Source organism: Bos grunniens, chromosome 17 (genome assembly GCF_055505025.1).
Source record: "Bos grunniens cultivar Pamir isolate PY7600 chromosome 17, Bosgru_T2T1.0, whole genome shotgun sequence".
In the NCBI taxonomy this organism is placed as follows: Eukaryota; Metazoa; Chordata; class Mammalia; order Artiodactyla; family Bovidae; genus Bos; species Bos grunniens.
The window spans coordinates 70,300,054-70,309,228 of record NC_141181.1 but is presented as its reverse complement, the minus strand read 5'-3'; the positions used below and the strand labels follow the sequence as shown (position 1 = coordinate 70,309,228).

The 9,175-nt window shown below is 55.5% G+C and overlaps 1 long non-coding RNA gene across 1 annotated transcript in view; it reads right to left on the bottom strand.

The window, feature by feature from the left end:
* Positions 1-9,175, bottom strand: part of LOC147355782 (uncharacterized) — a 33,015-nt gene that overhangs the window by 11,479 nt on the left and 12,361 nt on the right. The gene's annotated exons all lie outside the window — the stretch shown is intronic.

Sequence of the window (9,175 nt, the reverse complement as noted above, 5' to 3'; positions counted from 1 at the left end):
TGAGTGTCAGAGGAAGGACAAGGCTGGGAGGGAGCCTGAGCTGAACCCTGGGCCTAATTCTCAGCACAGCCTGTGAGGTGGGGTCCATTACTCCCCCTCCTGCAGGTGAGCAGATGGGCTGAGAGGTGTAGGCACCGCTGCCCTGCCCCCAGCACGCCCGCGCCCCATCACATGGGAAGGGGCGCCGGCAGGATTCACACTCAGTTCTGTCCTCTGACTCCAGGGCCTCTGGCCCCAGCTCCAGTGGCAGTACCTCTGCACATGGCCATACCTGGCACAGAGCTGCCTCTCTTCCCCACCAGGCTCCCACGACAAGGGCCTGCACCGGAAAAAGGCTGCAGAGGAAGTCAGGGTCAGCGCCAGGAGTGCCCGCGACAGTGAGGGCACTCTTCATCTCGAGACTGACCCCCTCAGCTCCCGGGTCCCCTTGTTGGTTAGTCACCAGGCCGTGTCCTGCTCTTTTGGGACCCCATGGACTGCAGCCCGCCAGGCTCCTCTGTCCATGGGGTTTCCCAGGCAAGAATACTGGAGTAGGTTGCCATTTCCTTCTCCAGGGGATCTTTCCCACTCAGGGATCCAACTTGCATCTCCTGCTTGGCAGGCAGATTCTTTACGGGTGAGCCACCCGGGAAGCCTGGGTCCCTCTGAATGAAGATGCTCGCGCACCCCCAGCAGTCTGCTGGACTGGCTTTGGGCAGACCTGTCACACCAGGGAACCTGTCCAGCCACTCACTGCCTGGTGGTCTGGGCTAGGACAGGGGCACTGGCCTTGCCTCCCCACAGTGGTGATAACCCACAGCGGGGCCCTGTGGCACCAAGGGACCCCAGCACATATGGCCACCAAGAAAGGTGACCACCGACAGCTGGGAGTGGGGGTGCCTGAGGCAAGTCTCAGGTGCTTCTGAGATTCTTCCACAGCCGTGGCGATGCTCCACGCCTTGGCCTCCTGACGTGAAGGGGGGACACAGCACTGACCTGGGAGGTTGTATTGAGGCTGAATCACACACATCGGGCACATCCCTGGGCGTGAGTGGGCCCCAAGCCTTCCCTGGCCCCCTCTGTTACTACTCTGCCCTTTTCTCTCCAGAGCCTTGTGGGGTCCCCAGAACTATTAATAACTTTCCACATCAGCTCGATTCCTCCAGACTCCCCGCTCCAATCCTACACTCTCTACGGGGGCTGCCCAGAGCACAAGCCCCTACTGGTGCGGACCTGCAGTCACAGCCCAAACTTAACAAGAGTAAGCGCGATAGCCGCCATACCAAGTGCCAGGTGCCCTTCTGAACACTTTACACTTATACACCCTCACAACCTCCCAAAGAGGCAAGGCTGTTCTTACCCTTGAACAATGTGCCCAGAACACACAGCCTTATGGGGCCTTCAGTGGTGCGGGGCAGGGGCTGGGACTGGCCCTGCACTGGGGTGAGTCCTGACCACCAGGCTCCACACTCCCCACCCCTTTTCAGCACCTCTCAACTGGCCCAGCCCCGAGCCTTTTCCCTGAAACACCAGCCACCTGGAAGGCTCTTCCTCCACAGCCCTGTGCACCTGAGTCTTAGCGTCTCCGTGGCCGCCTTCACCTCTGCCCTCCCCTGACCTTTCGCAGTGCCGCACCGGCCCCCTTCCCCAGACTGTCACCAGAGGCCCTGGCTCTCGGTGGGCTCTGAGACTGCCAACGGGGCGAGGGTCCGAGTACCACCTCTTTCTAACCCGGTAGCCTCTGGCAGGCGCAGCTCTTACTCTCGAGGCCGCTGTGAGGATTACACAGGCTGGTTCCTGTGAAGCACGTCAGGAGACATTCAGAAGGCTCCCTCCTAGTTCACCTGCATCGTCCCCTCCACCAGGCTATACCCACACAAAAGCACAAGAGCAGGACCAGCAAGTGTTTTCTGTGAAACAGGAGGGTACACACCTTCAGCTCTGAGAGCCCTGTGGCCGCTGTAAGGAGCAGCCAGGCACAGACACAGCTGGGTTCCCACAGCTGAGGTTCGAACATCATATGCTTTTCACGTGCTACAAAATATTCTTTGGGGTTTTTTTCCAACCAATTAAAAATGTAAAGATCATTCTTAGCTCATCCGTCTTATAAAACCTGGTGCATGCTGGCTCCCATATAGCCCGAGTCGGCTGACCACCACTCGAGACCAGCCTCTCTTCCTGTTCCTCCGGCCTCCCCTGGCTTCAGAGCTCAGACTTCTCTCAGACTCGGGGCCAGCCAACTGCGGGCTCACAGTTTATGTGAGTAAAATGGATCGGACACCCAGAGCTTATGATTTCTTGGTCTGCTGATCAGTCCATTGATCCCCGCAGAGCTCAATGCCATGTCCCCCAAACAAGGTCATTCAAAGAACTCCAAGCCCCATACAAAGGAGCACCTACTGTGCCCAGAGCCAGACCTGCCTGCCCAGTTCTCTGGTCACCTTGTTTTCATTCATGTCTCCTCTGGGGGAAGGGGCGGGGCAGAGGAGGCAGGTCAGAGGGAAGAGGGTGGGCGGGGAGCCCGAGAAGTGGGGAGTGAGGCCAGCTCTGTCCCCGTCTGCCCCAGCTTTCCCCCTGGCTTCCCCAGAGGCTTGTGCTCACAGGCACCAGGATAAAGGGCCAGGTCTGGCAGTGAGCTCAGAGTTTCAGTTCTCTCCAGTATTCCTGCAGGAGCAAATTCCACAGTCCTGCCTTCTGTTAAGCTGGGTGGCCACGTCAGACTCACCCTAACGCTATCCCCAGGGCCCCGCCAATTCCCGCCAGTTTTCACATCCCAGCCAGCCACCCAGCACCTGGCAGCAGGCCTCCAGAACTGGCGTCTTCACACACCCCGCCTCTGCCCCGCTCTCCGTGGCCAAGGCCTGACTCTCCCGGGCCCTCCCGAGGTGCCTGCTGGACCCTGGGAGGTGGTCCTCACTGGAGAGGTTCAGGGGACAGGATGTCTGTCTGGATCTGCATCTCCCACTAAACTGTGTGAAAGGAAACGCCAAACATTCACCTAAGAGACGAATCCGTCCTGACCAAACAAGGCTCCTGGAGGATAAGGCCGCTGAAGGGAGCCACCACAGGAGAACCACGCACCTCTGCTGCAGGGAAGGCCTGCTGCCTGCATTCCGTCCAGCGCCCCACACGGGGGAGGCCACACGGGCAGGGGCCAGGCCTGCAGCGCTGAGGGCGGGCCTGCGGGACCGACCACACCTCCGTCCGGCTAGCACGTTCCTTCTCCTCTGCCTCTCTCCTCTCCCGGGTCGGAACCCGTGCCCTGAGCCTGCCCACCCCACCCCGGCCCCCATGATGCTGCTCCAGGCACGCTTCAGCCGGAATGGATGCCGCGTGGTTCTTCCAGAGGATTCCGGCCTCCGTCACTCTCGGCAGTCTTCACATGGCATTCTTGATTCTTGGAAGCCTTTGCTTCCGTTCACATCCATTTGAGTGAGTAATCTTTCAGGTTTCAGCTAAAAAACTGCCCGACGTCCACGCTGAGGACCACAGATTCCACGCGCGGCAGGGCCTGTTTACTTCTTTTTGAGCTTTTCTCTGGATGATGATAAACTATTTGCCTTTTCGTGTCATTTCCATCTCCTGTCTACCTGAGGAGCTCCGTTTTTTTAAAGAAAATAATTCTATCTATTTATTTATTTGGCTGTGCTGCATCTTCACTGCTGCCCGGGCTTTTCTCTAATTTCTGCGAGCGGCGGCTGCTCTCTAGTTGCTGTGAGTGGGCTTCTCATTGCAGCCACTTCTCTTGCGGCTCTAACAGCCGCAGCATGTGGGCTCAGCAGGTGGGGCTCCCGGGCTCTAGGGCACAGGTTCGGTAGTGGCGGTACACGGGCTTAGTTGCTCCGGAGCATGTGGGGTCACCCCAGACCAGGAATTGAACCTGTGTCTCCTGTATTGGCAGGTGGAGTCTTTATCACTTGAGCCACCAGAGAAGCCCGAGAGGAATGCTTATTCATCTTATTCAGCTCAGGTGGCCCCTTGCCTGTACGGCTTTCCCCGCCCTCTCCAGGAGGGAGGCAGCTTCACCCTCACATCACTGCTCTGCGCCATGCACCGTGCCAGGGGCCCCAAGTACCTCAACAGCCCCGTGGTTGAGGAATGCTGCTGCTGCTGCTCAGTCGCGTCAGTCGCGTCCGACTCTGTGCGACCCCACAGACAGCAGCCACCAGGCTCCCCCGTCCCTGGGACTCTCCAGGCAAGAACACTGGAGTGGGTTGCCATTTCCTTCTCCAATGCATGAAAGTGAAAAGTGAAAGGGAAGTTGCTCAGTTGTGTCCGACTCTTAGCGACCCCATGGACTGCAGCCCACCAAGCTCCTCCATCCATGGGATTTTCCAGGCAAAGTACTGGAGTGGGGTGCCATTGCCTTCTCCGGTGGTTGAGGAGTAGGTTCTGTTTAATCTCACAGAGGCCCAGAGAGGTCAAGGAATTGCCAATGTTCACACAGCTGCGTGGTGCCAGAGTCAAGACCCGAATCTTGAACTGTCTGACTGTGGATCCCAGGGCCCCATCCCTAAGTGCCATCTCCCTGTTCTGCATAATTTCTACTTTTACATCATCCTTTTATGGATCCATCTCCCCACACGGGGCCAGGCTTCGTTGCAGACGGGGTTCGTGCAAAGATAATTCATCTCTGTGTTCCCAACACCTAGAATAGTGCTTGGCACTCAGCGATGGCTGATTCATTTGACAGATGTTCTGAGAGGGCGACGTGCCAGGAAGGGCTGAACTGCTCTCACGGCGCTCAGCTGCACGGGGAGGACAGGACGTGGGACACGCACACACAAGGAAACGTCCGAACCTCCGGAGAGGATGTGACAGCAGAGGGGAGAGGGAGATAAAGGCTCTGCTGGTTTGCAGGAGGTCTGAGAAGGTGGTGGCCCTGCAGCAGGAGCCTGGAGCAGGCTTCGACTCAGAGATGTAGGGGTGGGGTGGGGGGAAACGGGGCGGGGACTCAGAAAAGGAAGGACCTGGGCAAACACACGCTTGACGCCCAAATAACAGCTGACAATCACAATGACAAATGCCTTCATATCACTGAGGGAGAAAAGGGCCATTTCTGACTGTGTAGGGGCTGCTGGGGAAAGTCAGCCAGCAATCAGACAGTGAAGAAGAGCTGGCTGGGGCAGACCATGCTCCATGGTCTGAACAAAGACATTTTCCTAAGAGGAATTCTACAGCCAGGTTTAAATAACAAGTCTTCCCTCCCTAATAGCTCCCTCATTCATTGAGCACACGGTTCTTCTGATTCTCATGACTGTGACTGGTGCAGTCTCACCCAGTACTCATTTCACAGATGAGAAAATCGAGGCTCGGGACTTCCCTGGAGGTCCTACAGCCAAGAGTCTGCCTTGCAGTGCAGGGAATTGGGTTTGATCCCAGGTCAGGAACTAAAATCCCACATGCCACGGGGCAACTAAGTCCAAGCACACTACTGAACCCTCTTGTTCTAGAGCCCGTGTGCCACAACTAGAGACTCCATGCCACAACCAGAGATTCTGCATGATGCGACAAAGATCCCGTGTGCCACAGTGAAGACCGGATGCAGCCAATTAATTAATTAGGGCTTCCCAGGTGGCTCAGTGGGTAAAGAATCGGCCTGCAATGCAGGAGATGCAGGCGACCTGGGTTCGATCCCTCGGTCAGGAAGATCCCCTGGAGGAGGGCGTGGCAACCCACTCCAGTACTCTTGCCTGGAGAATCTCATGGACAGAGGACCCTGGCAGGCTACAGTCCATGGGGTCGCAAAGATTCAGACACGACTGAAGCGACTGAGCACACACACAGCACCTGGGAAGCCCTAAATGTCATTCAGTTCAGTTCCATTCAGTTGCTCAGTCGTGTCCGACTCTTTGCCACCCCGTGAATCGCAGCACGCCAGGCCTCCCTGTCCATCACCAACTCCCGGAGTTCACTCAAACTCATGTCCATCGAGTGATGCCATGCAGCCATCTCATCCTCTGTCGTTCCCTTCTCCTCCTGCCCCCAATCCCTCCCAGCATCAGAGTCTTTTCCAATGAGTCAACTCTTCGCATCAGGTGGCCAAAGTACTGGAGTTTCAGCTTTAGCATCAGTCCTTCCAAAGAACACCCAGGACTGATCTCCTTCAGAATGGACTGGTTGGATCTCTTTGCAGTCCAAGGGACTCTCAAGAGTCTTCTCCAACACCACAGTTCAAAAGCATCAATTCTTCAGTGCTCAGCTTTCTTCACAGTCCAACTCTCACATCCATACATGACCACTGGAAAACCCATAGCCTTGACTAGATGGACCTTTGTTGGCAAAGTAATGTCTCTGCTTTTGAATATGCTATCTAGGTTGGTCATATCTTGCCTTCCAAGGAGTAAGTGTCTTTTAATTTCATGGCTGCAGTCACCATCTGCAGTGATTTTGGAGCCCCCAAAAACAAAGTCTGCCACTGTTTCCACTGTTTTCCCATCTATTTCCCATGAAGTGATGGGACCAGATGCCATGATCTTCGTTTTCTGAATGTTGAGCTTTAAGCCAACTTTTTCACTCTCCTGTTTCACTGTCATCAAGAGGCTTTTTAGGCTTTTTTTTTCCTCTTCACTTTCTGCCATAAGGACGATGTGTCATCTGCATATCTGAGGTTATTGATATTTCTCCTGGCAATCTTGATTCCAGCTGGTGCTTCTTCCAGCCCAGCGTTTCTCATGATGAAATGTCATTAGCCATTATTATTATTCCTTTGAGGAGCCAATTCTCTGAAATGTCTACTGTAACTTGAAGAGGACCCCTTCACTTGCAGAACTGGTGAATCTTTCCTCAGACCTGCTGTTCTACAGCCCCCGCCCAACCCCCATCTCAGTGAAGGGCAGCCTGTTCTCCCAGGCCAGGCCCTGGAGGCAGCCCGCACGCCCTGCTGGCTGTACCTGCAGCCCCATCTGCAAGTCGAGTGTTCCTTGGCTCCTGCTGCTGCCCAGCCCGGCCACCTCGTCTCTCCACCCCGTCATCCGGCTGGTCCCCTGCCCACACAGCCCTCCCTACCAGCAGTCTCTGCAGCCAGGGTGTCTTTTCAAACGTCAGTGGGCTCATGTTAGTGGGGGTTCCAAACACTCTGATGGGCTTTTCATCTCACTCAAAGCAAATCCAAATCCCTCTGTGAGGTGTGCAAGGCCCCTCAGGACCCGGTCTCCTGTTCCCTCTCTGACCCTCCCACCCTCACCCGGCTCTGGCCACACAGGATGTTCCTCTCACAAGCTAGCACGCTCCTACACTCCTACCTTGGGGCCTTTGCACTCGCTGTGCCCTGTCTGGAATAATGTTTTTCTTTTTTGAAGCTGTTCATCTACATTTTATTTCTTTATTTCAGCCGTGTGGCATGCAGGATCTTAATTCCCCAGGGATCGAGCCTTCACCCCCTGTAGTGGAAGCTCAGAGTCGTAAATCACTGGACCACCCACGGAGTCCCGGGAATATTCTTTCTCCAGGCACTCACAGGGCAGAGCCGTTCTCTCTAACCACCTAATATAACACAACACATCCTCCCCTCTCTGTTTCCCCAGGTTCTTCTTAAACCTTAGCACACAGCACACCTGATGTGTTAGTATTATATACTTACACTTTGTAAGTGCACGGTCTCCTTTCCCCCATAAGACAGCAGGTCACGGGCCACTGTTCCTTCCCCATCACCCTGCACAGAAATTAACTCCTTCCAGACATTTCATTGTAGGGACTGTCTCACAGTTACACCTGCCCAAGTCCAATGGCAATGTTCATGCCCTGGGGTTCTTCTGGATTGGGTTCCCTTCCTTATGTATTGGGGAAACTCTACACCCTGAAAGAGAACAAAAGCCCATTTTCCATGTTCAGCTCAGGGTGGAATTATCCTGGCTCTTAGGCTTAGGAGCTGGAGGGAAGGAGAGGGGCCCTGCCCTCAGGCTTGGACCACCTCCCACCCTCTTCCTGACGCCTGAGGCTGGCTGGAGTCTGGTGAGATGCGTCCTGCCACAGCCCATTTCCGGGGAAGTCGTGTTTTGGAAAAGAGAAATATGTGCAGATAACCAAGAAATGTGATCAAAGGAGTGGGGAGGTGTGGAAAATTTATTATAATTATGGAGGGTGGAGGGAGGTCCCCTCCATGCAGAAACATGCACCCAGAGCTCTGCAGAGTTGCCACTCGTCCAAAGAGCTGGGAACTGGGGGGATGCTCCTGCCTACATTCACCACCCTCCTGGCCTCGACCTCCATGGAGGCCAAGGTAGAATTTTGCAGCCCCCTGCCTGCCCAGTGACTATGTCTGACCCCGGGCTGCTGTGTCTTAAGGGCGGGAGAAGCCCAACTCTATTATCAGTACTGGCCTGATACCCACACCCTGATGACCTGCTCATTCACGGGCCCACGTGGCCTTCCAGGGCTGAGGCCCCAGCTCCACTCTCCTGACCGAGGTGGGCAGTGGGCCACCTTCCCTGTCCCTTCCCCGGAAAGCCGCCCTTCCCAGAGCTGTTTTCCATGAGCTGCTCTCCTCCTCAGACCTGCCTGGACTGGCCTGGCCACCTCAGGACAGTGTTCAACTTTCCCTTTGGCAGAGCTGGCTCTGGCATCAACCTGTCGCAGCTGTACGGGAGCGGCCAGCAGGGGGAGCCAGGAAAAAGCTGGATTCTGCAGCTGGACAGAAGGGGTAGTGAGGCTCAGGTGACTTCCTCCTCATTTAGACACACAGAACCAGGTGCACAGCTGAGGGTGAGGTTGGGGTGAGGGGAAGGCCAAATGGAATTCATCCAGTCAGGCAACAACAACTCGGTATTAAGCCCCTTCTCTGAGCCAGCCTAGACCCTCGTGAAGAGTAACCCCCAGCCCCTACCGTCAGGAGAGATGAGCCGGTAGAGCTCACGAGCGGAGGTCTAGCGCCGGGATCACAGGGAAGACACAGGATGGGCTCCCGGGACTCTGACTGTTGAGGCCAGAAAATTCCTGTGCTTCTGCCAATACCAAAAACACTGCCAGAGAGAGAACGCTGGGCTCAATAAAGCTGCTAAGAGCAAGCTAAATGACAGCTCACATTCCCGCACCTGAGGGAGACAGCTTCAAGAACAAGTAGAAACTGAAAACTTGATCAATATACTAATTTTCTTTCAAATAATGCAGTGGGGAGAGGGAGTGGTGGGGGGAGGGGAGGAACAGGACTGGCCTTGTGTTGACAGCGCCATAAGCTGGGTGACACGTACCTGCTAAC